Genomic DNA, 13,420 nt, shown 5'->3' with positions numbered 1-13,420 from the left:
CTGCTCTATCTAAGGACACCTCAATTAGAGCAAATATTATAGAAGTCAAAGAGAGGATCTCAGATACTGTTGACAAAGTTTAGTCTTGAGATGCACAAAAAGCTCTGTCTTTCAAAGAAACACCTTACCTAGATAATCATGACTATCCATTAAGACTGCAGAAAATACCGCTTAAAACTCTTCCACAAAATGAGACTGACAAGGGTAGATCCTAAGATATGACATAGACAATATGGCTTAAAACTCTACTAGTATATGAAATTAAGCACATCCAGGTGATTTATGAAACTGAAACAAAAATAAGCACTTCTTAGTGAAAAGTTCCTTATTAAGCTAAAATACTTACCTTTGTTAACTTTGCAGGAAGACAACAACCGAAATGCTGTATTGGTATCCTCAAACCTCAGTTTCCTAGTAATCCACGAATAGACCACTCCCTTACAATCATTAAGGGTATCAATTTCACTAGGTGCTCCAACTATGTTCTTGTTATCACTGAGAGTCGTTTTTATCCCTGAGATTTGAAGTGCAGCCTCAGAAATTGCAGGCTGGCAAACAGGCCCGCAGCACTCCTTCAGAGGATCAACTGTGCTGCAAGATTCTAACAATTTGCTTGTATTTACTGCTTTCTCAAAGGTACTGATGTCCTTCACGGGGCAAGACTCATCAGTCAGATTGGACGACTTTACAACTTCACAGAACACATGCTAGATAATGAGCTGTTTGCTCCTCTACTGGCTAGTATACTGATGACATCTTTAAAACAATCATAGCCACCGCATTTTGTAAAACTAAAGTATCAGAATGACGGCTGTAAAATCCCTGGAATATGTGGAGTAAGCTATTAAATTGTGGGTAGCATATTACGTTCCCTACTATTGTCGACAAAGATTGAGTACAATCGGATGCTGTTTTTCCTGTGATGCTTGAAATGACTGAGAAATTTACAGGGCATCTTCCAGTCAAGACAGGGTCATATGTCTTTGGTAAGGAAGGGTACATTGGTGGCAAAGATTCTCCGGGAAAAGGATATTGAGGGATCATAGTTGGTGATATGTCGATTGGCTGGAAGGTTGCACTGTTAGGTGAGCTAGGCAGTTCAGACGTGGAAGGAGTTTGCCCAGGTTTAGGAAACAAAGGAAGAGCCACTACATGCAAATAGCTACGCAACCAGAGAGCAATTACTAGCAGCAGGTGGCAAGATGAACCTGCAATATGAAAAAAGTCTGCATCTCAGCAAGCACACACAATTTATGGCCTGGATGGAGATGCTATGCACATAGAAGTACAAGAGTTCAGCAATTTCATAACTTTTTAGTAAGTTGATATTTCAGGCAATAAATGTAGGTCAATACTATATAGCTTGAAACTTGAGAAAAGATCATGACAAAGAAATATGTGATTGTGATGCAAAGAGGCAATTAACTTTGTTATTTGTTATGCAGTAACAGAAAGTATATAGGCTGACAAGGGAGGAATGGTCTAGTGGTAAGGATTTCCTACCTCCAGAAAACAAGATTATTTACCATCTCCAGAAAACAAGGTAATTTACCATCTCCAGAAAAAAAGGGTATAATACAAAGGCACCATCAGGCAAAAAACAAGGGACTAACAAGTTGTAGACCACCGAAGTAACCTTCACTACAACTGCCTGTTTAACCATGAACTTATAAAATAAGAAACTGGAAACACCTATGATAAGCAAGCCAGGTGGATTTTGGGGTGAGAGGTGAAGGGCACAGTGCAGAGTTTAATGTTTCCCAATCTCCTACCAGATAAAAGGCAAGTCTAGCACAAAAACTTTCATGAGCTTTACCCTTGAGACGACTGACAATCTGTACACAAGCCATGACTCCACTAACCCCCCCGGCAACATGGGGACTTGCAACAGGAACCTTTAGCCGGCTGATGGGACACTGATTGAGCTGGTTACATAAATATTAAGACATGCCAATACCTACACCAGATCCAACCAAGGGTTAACACAGAAGAAATCATGCAACACCATAAAATCCTAAGCCGCCTTCTAAAGCAAAGGAAAAATCATATTACTAGGAAAGAGGTACTACAACAGAGAGGAGCATAACATGCTTTATACCCTCCAGAAGACAGTCCAAATGCATCATTTTCTTGTTGGAGAAGCACTAACTAAATAACATATAGTCAGGTACAACTCATATATCATGAGAAATGCAAGCTTGATAATGATTTGTAGAGTAGACAGCTTGGGTAAGGCCACAAGAGACCTAGGCAGGTTAATGCACGATCTTGCTACTTGTACACTAAGAAACTCTCATCCATAGAATCCAGGGAAACAAATCAGAATAGAGTAAATTAAATAAATGGTCACCCATGTTTGAAAAATTGTCTACAACTATCATTTTTGTTTCATTTAGAACAACAATATCACCCAACTCTTTCTATTTTCCTTAAAATATACTTAACACCTCAAAAACCTTCTTTCTCCTGCTTGAAATGTTATGTCATTAAAATTTTTTCTTTTTTAGATAAATAGATCTATTTAACTTTATTTAACTAAAGTTTTAGCTTAATTCTTTCTTTAAAAAAAATTACACATGATATATTAATCATTGAAGATTAATTTAATTACACAAAAACTTAAATTATTTTATTTGATATGTACTTTTCAAAGTTTCTTTTATTTACTTATTTATTTCAACACTTAATAATATTTAAAACTCAAGTACTTATAAAAAATGATACTCATTTAATTTTTTGTTGTTATTTATTTTATATATTAAAGATTCTTAAAATGTAAAAAGAAATAAAAACGACAGATTTATATTTCAGAAATTAAATTTTTTATTTATACGAGAATAAAAGAATAAAATCCACTTTTTTAAATTATACAAAAGAATTTTTGGATTAATATATTCCAAATATATTATATTACCTACAAATATAGAGTAATAGAGAATAAAAAAATATAATTTGCTATTTAAAAACATTGATGGCAAATCTATGGTATTTTTTGTTGCCAAACAAAATTCAATAAGAAAATTTTAATATGTATTATTACCTGAAAAGTTTAATTTGGACATAGATTACTTGCAAATTATTATGCAAGATAATTTTTGATAAATATATAGTGAAAAGATGATTTTTTTTCTTGCAAACTTTTTACAAGTAATTGTCCATAAATAAAACAAGTAAATCCGTAAGAAAATATATATATATATATATTTGTGTGTGTGATAGGAATATTTTTGTCATAAAAAAATAATTTTCTGCTTCTGCTTCTACTATTTTGAGAAACAGAAATTTTTTGCTTCTTCCCAGAAGCAGAAAAACTATTTCTACTTATTTTGAGAAGCAGAAAAACTGTTTCTGCTTATTTTTAAAAGAACTTTTGCAAGTTTACCAAATACACTTCTTTTTAAAAGAACTGTTTTTTTTTTCTCAAAATAAGAGCATATTTTGGGAAATAACAATCCCAAACAGGCTATTAGTGTCTAAAATATGAAATCCATCGTTTTATTTCTTTTATATTTTAAGAATTTTTAGTATATAAAATAAACTACAAAAAAAAATATTGTACCAATTTGTATAAGTACTTGTATTTTAAAACTATTATTACGTGGTGAAATAAATAAATAAAAAAAATAAAATTTGAAGAGTACATATCAAATAAAATAACTCAAGCTTTTGGTGTATTAAAGTAATCTTCAATGATTAATATATCATGTGTAATTTTAAAAAAAAAAAAGAATTAGGATAAACCTTTAGTTAAATAAGTTTAATAAGTTATACATTTATAAAAAAATAAAAAATTAATGACATGGCATTTCAAGCAGGAGAAATTTTTTTTTTGAGATATTAAGTATATTTTAAGCAAAATAAAAAAAGTTGATAATATTCTTGTCCTAAATAAAACAAAAATGATATTTGTACCCAATTTCTCAAACATGGGTGATTATTCAGAATTTACTCATCAGAATTAGATGTCCTAAATTGCCTCTCTTTCATACTTGTCTCACCCTAGTTTGCCGCTTCAGAAAGTGGAAAGAAATGGAACTCCAATTCCACTCATTACCCGGCTTTAAAATTTCTATCTCACAATTGGAAAGAAAATAATGATACAGGAAAATTCCATATTTACATATAGTCCTACTTCCATAATTGCTTTAAATTTTTCTGTCACTGTCTTAATTACAAACAATAATCAAAACAAGAAAACCAAATCTTCCCCAAAAGACCGTAATTTTTCTTTCCACATACTAATTCACTAAGATCTCAAGAACTACACCAATATAAGCAAATCCATATGGGTAGTCAAAAACACATATACATACAAATTAAAAAAACAGAGAATAAAATGGTAAGGATGTACCTGAACTGAAAACCGGGTAAAGAAGAGAGTTTTTTTATGAGTTGTCATTTAAGGATGCCAAATATTAAAAAAATTAAAGAAGCAAAGATCATTTTCCAAGTTAAAATCAACCCACAAAACCGCTTCTTGAGTTCACAGACTGCGCATACGACTGAGAAATATCAAAAATAATAATCAAGAGGAAAAGGAGAGGAGAAGTAGGCGTCAGCTCAATGATGGATAAAGTGGGTGCTCTGCGGCTTGAGGTTGTGTAGGTTGGTAAACATTTAGGGTCGTTTGGCAGACTTTATTCGAAAACTAACGTACGTATTAGTTTAATATATATTATTAATATTTTATTTGGTATATTTTTGCATCGTATGTTTAATTATTATATATTATGTATTAAGGTGTATATTATTAATACCTTAAAATTTATCGTATTAGAAATGCAGTGGATTTAATATATGCATTTTCATGATTAAAGACACTATTATCGCTCAAAAAAATTCACATCTTTTCAACATATATATGAAGGATATTTTTATAAAAAAAATTCTTTTTTTAGAAATTACTAATTCATGTTATTTTTAATATATTAAACCAAACACTGCATAAGAAAAATATAAGTATAACTAACGCAAACATTGCTAACACATCATATTTTACATTATTTTTATAAATTCAACCAAACGATCCCTTAGGGGTCGTTTGGTGGAGTAAAAAGAGGTTGTTTGGTATAATTTTTAATAATACACATCTCAATACATAATATAGACTTAAAGCTAAAAAATGTGCCAGATAAGATACTAATAATATACAAGACTAATGCATGTATTATTTTTTTAATACATTCTATCAAGTGATCCCTTGTCGTTGTGTATTTGAATTTAGATTTTATTTTATTTTATTATAATTAATTAGCATGTATTTTATTATTTGATATAAGCACCAAGTGTGAATTGTATTTTATTGTTTGATGTAAATATCGAGTGTGAATAAACTTTTATTGTGTAGGTAGATGAGGTTGGAGCTTGGGAGGGGCACTTATGTTACTTTACTCTTTTTGCTGGTAGTGATTTCTTTTTCTATATTAAGAAATATAGAGTTCGCGATCAAAGTATGCCATTTATTTAGAAAAATATCAAAATATATCATGATTTTATGATGATATTAAAATATGCTTATGTCAATTTTTTTTTTTTAATGATAAGTGTATAACTCACTTTTTAAGTGAGTTATCTTTTTTATTTGTACATAACTCACAAAAAAAAGTGAGTTATACACATAACTTTTTTTTTGTGAGTTATATATTGAAAGTTATATAACTCACTTTTTTAGTGAGTTATCCTTTTCTGTTTTTTATAAAAGTGAGTAATATAGAAGTGGGAAGTGATTAATATGGATTTTGTAACTGATCTTCCCCGGTCTTAAAATTAATTTGATTCAGTTTTGGTCATCGTGGATAGGATGACAAAGTCTGCTCACTTCTTGCCAGTGAGGACTAATTTCTCGGCGGAGAATTATGCGAGGCTGTACCTCCAAGAGATTGTGAAGTTGCATTGGGTACCTGTTTCAATCATTTTGAATCGTGGCACATAGTTTTGATCGCCCTTTTAGCATCGTTTCAGGAAGGTGGGACTAAGTTGAGTCTTAATACGACTTTCCACTCACAGTCGTATGGGCAAGTAAAAAGGATTATTCAAACATAGGAAGATATACTTTGTGCATATGTGATTGACTATAGTGATAGTTGGGTTGAGCATTTGCCTCTTATAGAGTTTGTGTATAATAATAGCTACCACTCTAGCATTGGAATGACTCCATTTGAGGATTTTTATGGTAGTAGGTGTATGTCTCCTATTGGGTGGTTCGAGGTCGATGAGGTGGATATGTTTGGTTTAGATTTGGTTCACCAAGCCACAGAGAAGGTAAAAGTGATTAGGGATAGGCTTAAAGCTTCCCAAAGTCGCAACAAGTCCTATGTAGATGTAAGGCATAGGAAGTTAGAGTTTGAGGTTGGGGATAGGGTGTACCTGAGGTTATCTCTCGTGAAGGGAGTGATGCGGTTTGGGAAGAAGAGGAAGTACAGTCCCCGGTATGTTGATCGGTACATGGTTTTAAGAAGGGTCGGCTGATGTGCCATGAAAACACGACACATTTGATGCCTAAAAATAAGGAATTTATTCTTGAACTTAGGTTATTTTGGTGGATATGGGGTGTTTGTTGCTTGATTGTAGGAAAAATAGTTACAAAGAACCTTGGAATGAAAATTAGAAGAAAAAGCTCTGAAAAAGTAAAGTCTACCTATCTTACGAGTTAGTCTACAAATTGTAAAATCATCATACGACTCGTGGCCTGATTCGTGTAAAAAGAAGTAACAAAAGACAAACTGAAGAAGCCAAGTGAAGGATGTTCACAATTCGTAAGGAGTCATAATGAGTTGTGACTATTAATCATAAAGAGAACAGAAACTCAAGTGTCATTCAAAGGTAAAGTCAGAGAAAGAGACAAGTCAGATTGTCTGAAGATAACTCGTAGTGAACAATCGTAAGCCAACCTGTGTATAAGAAATCTGAAGAACAAGGCCCAAGTAGTGACGAGTGAATACCACGATTCATATGTGCTGGGTACGTCTTGTGGGGATAAGTCGTAAGGATAAGAGAAACTTGAATGCCAGGAGATCAACTACTGGAATACATACGACTTGCACTGTACGATTCATAAGAATAACTTACGAGTGGACTACACGATTGTACCTTATGCCGACATACTTTTCCTATTCTATTTTAATTAGTATTTCTAGTTTTTTGAGATACTATAAATACCTTAAGGTTATTCCTTTATTAGGTTACACAGTTTTACATTACTTTACTAATTTTAATATACTTTGATTATTGAGATTTTTGTTCTTAAGATTTTGGGTTTTTATTCACTTGAAGACTTTGGATTTTCTTCCTCTTATTCTTGTGCAATTAATTACATGTGTTCTTTATTGATTATCATGGATTGTTGCATGAACATGAATGACTAATTTCCTTGACTAGGGTTGTGGGAACCCTGGCGGATTAAATACGTAGAGGAAGTAGGAGATTCATTCATTCTATTGTGGTTTCATGTATCTTAATCTTTTTCATATTAATTGAACTCAGAGCTGCTATAGAATCTTGAGGTTTGTCCATATTCGAGAATGTCCTCACAAGGGTGTTTGAGATTAGGAAAAGGGGATTAAGACAGTAATTTGGGATTCACATCCATTTTCTAATTCCGCCATCTCATCTAATTAACTTAAGACCCACAAGGTGAAAGTTGAATTGAGGTTATAGATAAAGACCAATAAGGTGACACCCTGAAACTCACAAGGTAAAGGGTGAGATTTATCAACACATTCATAAGACGGTTGATAATACATAGCTTGTAAACTTTGCATTTAGATAAAGAGAATAAGTGAGTTGAACAAGAGAAGTTTATGGATTTGAGAAGCCAGGGGGAACACAATCATAGTGTTCGTCTTCTGCTATTTACAAACCCAAGAATTTAAGTTTGGTTAATTCTTAATGTTTATTTCAAATCCCCTTATTTACTTTTCTGCATTTCTCATGGATTTTGCAAAGTTTGAGATACTATTCAATGTTTTTGCTGTGGGTTCGACCCCAACCTATTTTGGGTTACTATATTTGACATTGACCGTAACATACTTCTTTGGAGGTTAGTTTTGAGCGACTTCAAATTTTGGCACCATTGCTGGGGAAGACAGTGTGAATTGTTGATTTAAGTTAGTGAAATTAGTGGGTTTTATTTTCTGTCTTTGATTTGGAATACACCGGTGTATGCCAAAAACTAGGAATAAAGGCAATCCCTTGTTCCCATTAGATCTAGAGCCTGAAAGAATTCTATAAACATTGAGAAGGTTGTCAAAGCAAGTTTGTGATGGTGTTCCTATTGGGGTTCAAGACCCTCAGATTGTACCTTCTCCCCCACCTATTAATCCATAGAATGTTGTAAACAGAAAGACCACTTATTAGCAGCGGTAACTGAAGAGGCTAGATTAGTCGAAGAGTCCCAATTAACTGAAGAGGAACGCTAGCTCAGTAGGCAGAAATAACTAGACTAAGACAAGTGGTCGAGCATCGAGATAGAGTCCAAAGAGGCAGAGCTCTAATGATTCCTACATATTAACATTTTTAGCTATATGATGAAGACGAGGAGATGAGATATGTTTAACCTCATGAGACAGGAGCCATTATTCCTCCTGCTCTACTCCCCAATGTTTAATTTGATATTACTAGTGCAATGATCCAATTGCTAAACATGAAAGATGTGTTTTTGGGATTAGCAACAGATGAGGTGAACATGTATTTTGCTAATTTTACTAGAATCTGTATGTCGTATACTATTTGGGGGGTATACGAAGAAGCTCTGAAGTCGAGGCTGTTTCAATTTTCACTGACTGGAGAAGCATCACTATGGTTAGGGGAACTTCCAAGAGGTTCAATCACTACTTGGCATGAGTTGCATAGGCAGTTTCTGTACAGATTCTTTCTTCCTGCAAGGATGCTACAGTTGAAGGATGATATTTACAATTTTAGATAGCTACCTGCAGAATCTATGTATAAGGCGTGGTTTAGGTTAAAAAAGAAGTTGATCATGGTGCCTAATAATAGGATTACAGGGTCTAATTTGTTGGGAATCTTTTATAGATCCCTAAATGTTAGTTCGAGAGCGATGGCAACTACTATTATGGGAGGTGAATTTATGCATCTTCAAATGCTAGATGATATTTTTGTGACTAATCGAGGTTGGCACACCAGATATGGTTAAGAGGTGTAGGTGCTTATACTATTAAATCAACTAATGATTATAAAGTTGGTCATGATTTGGTAACATAAGAGGTTGCCTAGTTTTGAGGCTTCTTACAAAATAATTTACAATAATGAGTGCTGAGAGAGTGAATATAGTAGGAGCGCAGAGTTCTACTTCTAGAACTTACGAGCTTGAGTCTGAAGAGGAAGCAGAGTATCTTGATCATCAGTTAGAAGATTTTTGAGCCCAAGGGAAAGGGAATCAAGGTCGAAACTATTACAATGATGGATATCGAGATAGAAGCAGAGATTGAGATGGTGGTTGGACATGCAAATATGACTACAAAGAGAAGAGTGACAAATACATACCACCAGGTAGTAGGGATACTGAGTTTATAATGAAGCCAATATTGTCAAAACTAGTCAAAGTACAAGAAAGTCAAGAGAGCTATCTTAAGATGATTAAGGCATACCTGTAAGGACTGAATCAGGAAGTTGAGTCATATACTACCGCAATCAAACAACTAGAGTATCAGTATGGCCAGATGTTGGCCATATTGAATAAAAGGTAGCCTAACATACTTCCTAGTAATACGGTACAGAACCCAAAATATGAAATTCATTGCCATTCCATTACCACTCAGAGTGGTAAAACCACCATGGATCAGCTACACCTATCTTGATCGATCCAACAAAAAAAATGACCATTATAATGTTGATAATTATAGCAAGAAAAAAAAGGAAAAGATAAGGTAGAGGAGCCAATTTTGAAGAATATCCCAATACTTCACCCACCTTTTCCTCAGAGATCTAAAAAGAAGCAAGATGAGGGTAAGTATCAGAAGTTTTTATCTATGTTAAAGGAACTGTCTTTTAATATTCTACTTGTAGTGGCATTAGAATAAATGCCTGGCTATGCAAAGTTCATGAAGGATTTAGCCATCAAGAAGAAGATAGTCAGTTATGATCCAGTTGAAAATGCTCATCACTACAGTGCTATTGCTACTAAATCGTTGGTAGAGAAGAAGGAGGATACTGGTGCGTTCACCAATCCTTGCACCTTTGGAACTTCTAACTTTGCTCAGGCACTATGTGATCTGGGTTCTAGCATCAATATTATGCCACTAGTGGTGTTTAAGAAATTGGGTGGGGGTTATCCAAACCCACATCTATAAGACTAGTGATGGAAAATCAGACAGTGAAAAAGCTAGTTGGTATTCTAAGTGATGTATTGGTGAAGGTGAATTCTTTCATCTTTCCTACTGATTTTATGATAATAGATTTTGAAGTAGACTTTCAAGTTTTGATTATCTTAGGTAGACCATTCTTAGCTACAAAAAGAAATTTGATTAATATGGAGTTAGGACATCTGATGTTTAGAATCAATGATGAGAAAGTGGTATTCAATGTATGCCAGTCCATGTGACAACTGGATTAGTTGAGGGTCGTGTTTGTGATTGATGTTTCTGAGTAGGAGATGATCTCATTCCATGTTCTTGATGAGTTAATTAATTAGGATGATACTTCTGAGGTTGTTCCTATTGAAGAAAGATTGGGTGTTGAAGCCTTAGAGGCAATGATTATGAACTTTGACAACGATGGTATTGAAGACTATGATGATATGGTATACATATTTTATGGGAAAGGTTCATATACTTTTGCACCAAGGAAGCTTGATTTGGGTGTAAAACCACTCCACCAGCTCACTCGTCTATTAATGAGCCACCCATCTTAGAGTTGAAGGCCTTCCCTCCTCATTTGCGATATGGAATTTTAGGGGACAACAATGCTTTACCGATAATTATTGCAGCTGACTTGATGTAGATAGAAGTGGAAACTTTATTATCAGTACTGCAGAGATTTAAGAGGGCTATAGGTTGGCCCATTGCATATATTGTGGGTATCTCGCCTGGTCTTTGTACTCACATGATCCAAATTAAACTAGATTATATTTCAAGTATAGAACATTAATGTCAGCTTAATCCTTAATGTCAGCTTAATCCTCCTATACAGGAGGTGGTGAAGAAGGAGATAATCAAGTAGCTAGATATTGGTGTAGTGTATCCCATTGCTGATAGAAAGTGGGTTAGTTTGGTATAATTTGTTCCAAAGAAAGGTGGTATTACTGTTGTGCCTAGTGAGAAAAATGGGCTAATGCCAATGAGGTCAGTCACAGGATGGAGAGTGTGCATGGATTACTGAAAACTAAATATATGGACCCAGAAGGACCACTTTCCTATGCCCTTTATGGACCAGGTGCTTGACAGACTTGCGAGAAAAGGGTGGTATCATTTTTTGGATGGGTATTCGGGCTATAACCAAATTACTATTATGCTCGAAGACTAAGATAAAACAACCTTCACTTGTCCTTATGGGACTTTTACATTCAGGCATATGCTATTCGGTTTATGTAATGCACCCGCCATATTTTAGAGATGTATGATATCTAACTTACCTAACATGGTAGAAGACACCATCAAAGTGTTTATGCATTAATTTTTAGTAGTTAGTGATTATTTTAATGACTTCTTGGTTCACTTGGCAAACGCTTTTCGTGGAAGTGAGAAATGCAACTTGGTACTTAATTAATAAAAGTGCCATTTCATGGTTAAAAAAAGCATTGTTCTTGGTCACAAGATTTTGAACAAGGGTATAGAGGTAGATATATCTAAGATTAAAGTGATCGAGAAATTACCTCCACCAATTTTTGTAAAGGGTATTCAGAGCTTTTTAGGACATACAGGTTTCTACAGGCTATTCATCAAAGATTTCTCAAACATAGCCAATTCTCTCTGTAGGCTTCTTAAGAAAGAGGTGAAGTTAAATTTCAATTAAGCATGCTTGAAGGCCTTTGAATGTCTAAAAGAGAAGTTGATGATGGCTCCTATCTTGTGTCCCCTAATTGGTCCTTGCCATTTGAGATTATGTGTAAAGCAAGTAGAGTGGCCTTAGGTGTTGTACTAGGCCAATGGAAAGAAAAGATCTGTCATCCCATCTACTATGCTAGCAAGAATTATTAGTAGTGGTTTTTGCCATTGAGAAATTTTCATCTTATTGATTAGGACAAAGGTAGTTGTACACACTGATCATGCAGTATTGAGGTACTTAATGGAAAAAAATATGCAAAGCCTAGACTGATTAGGTGGGTTCTCTAGCTGCAAGAGTTTGATTTCGAGGTCAAGGACAGAAAAGGCATTGAGAATCAAGTTGCAAATCATTTGTCTAGACTTTATGAAGAAGCTATGCAGAAAGTTAAAGATGGACTCGAGATTGATGATAGTTTTCCTGACGAGCAAATATTGGCTGCTACTCAAGAGCTACTTCTATGGTTTGCTGACTATGCAAATTACTTAGCAAGTGATCTAGTCCTAAAAGATATTTCCTTCTAGTAGAGAAAGAAATTTATTCATGAGGTAAGGAAATTTTTCTGGGATGAACCTTATTTATTCCTAATCTGTGTGGGTGAGGTTATTCGTAGATGTATCCCTAAAGTGGAGATGATAAGCATCCTTAAGGCTTGTCATGCTTAACCATTTGGGTGTCACTATGGAAGAATCCACAACCCATAAGATCTTGCAATGTGGGTACTATTGGCCTACAATTTACAAGGACGCTTATGATTTTGCTTCAGCTTGTGACCAATGTCAACGCCAAGGTAACATCTCTAGACACCATGAACTTCCTAGGACTCCTATTTTATAATTGGAATTATTTGATGTATGAGGTGCGGATTTCATGGGACCTTCTGTAAGATACCAAATATTCCTGTGGCGGTGGATTATGTGTCTAAATGGGTGGAAGAGGTTGTGCTCCCCAATAATGAAGGAAGAAGTGCTACTGCCTTCTTATCGAAATATATCTTTTCTTGGTTTGGCATGCCACATGCAATCATTAGTGATGGAGGGTTGCATTTCTATAATCGACTATTTAAGAGTCTACTTGAGTAGTATGGAGTGAAGCACAAGGTGGAAACACCTTATCATCCAAAGATTAGTGGACAGGTTGAAGTGTCCAACCAAGAAATCAAGTCAATTTTGGCGAAGACAGTTAGTGCCAATAGGATTGATTGGTCAAGAAAGCTAGACGATGCATTATGGGCTTACCACACAACTTTTAAGACTCCCATAGATGCTTTTCCTTATTATTTAGTGTATGGTAAATCATGTACTTGCCTGTTGAACTTGAGCACAAACACTATGGGCATTGAAGAAGCTGAATTTTGAGTGGCAGTATACAACAAAGTCAAGGATGAACAATATAAATGAGTTGGATGAATTTCGACTCCAGG

General features: G+C 34.5%; 1 pseudogene; it reads right to left on the bottom strand.

The window, feature by feature from the left end:
- Positions 1 to 4,624, bottom strand: part of LOC107848235 — a 44,884-nt pseudogene extending 40,260 nt beyond the window's left edge.
- Between the last annotated feature and the right edge of the window lie 8,796 nt (positions 4,625 to 13,420).

The sequence above is a fragment of the Capsicum annuum genome, chromosome 11 (genome assembly GCF_002878395.1).
Source record: "Capsicum annuum cultivar UCD-10X-F1 chromosome 11, UCD10Xv1.1, whole genome shotgun sequence".
NCBI classification, from domain to species: domain Eukaryota; kingdom Viridiplantae; phylum Streptophyta; class Magnoliopsida; order Solanales; family Solanaceae; genus Capsicum; species Capsicum annuum.
Note: the sequence above shows the minus strand (reverse complement) of the source record. Positions and strands in the feature narration are given on the sequence as shown.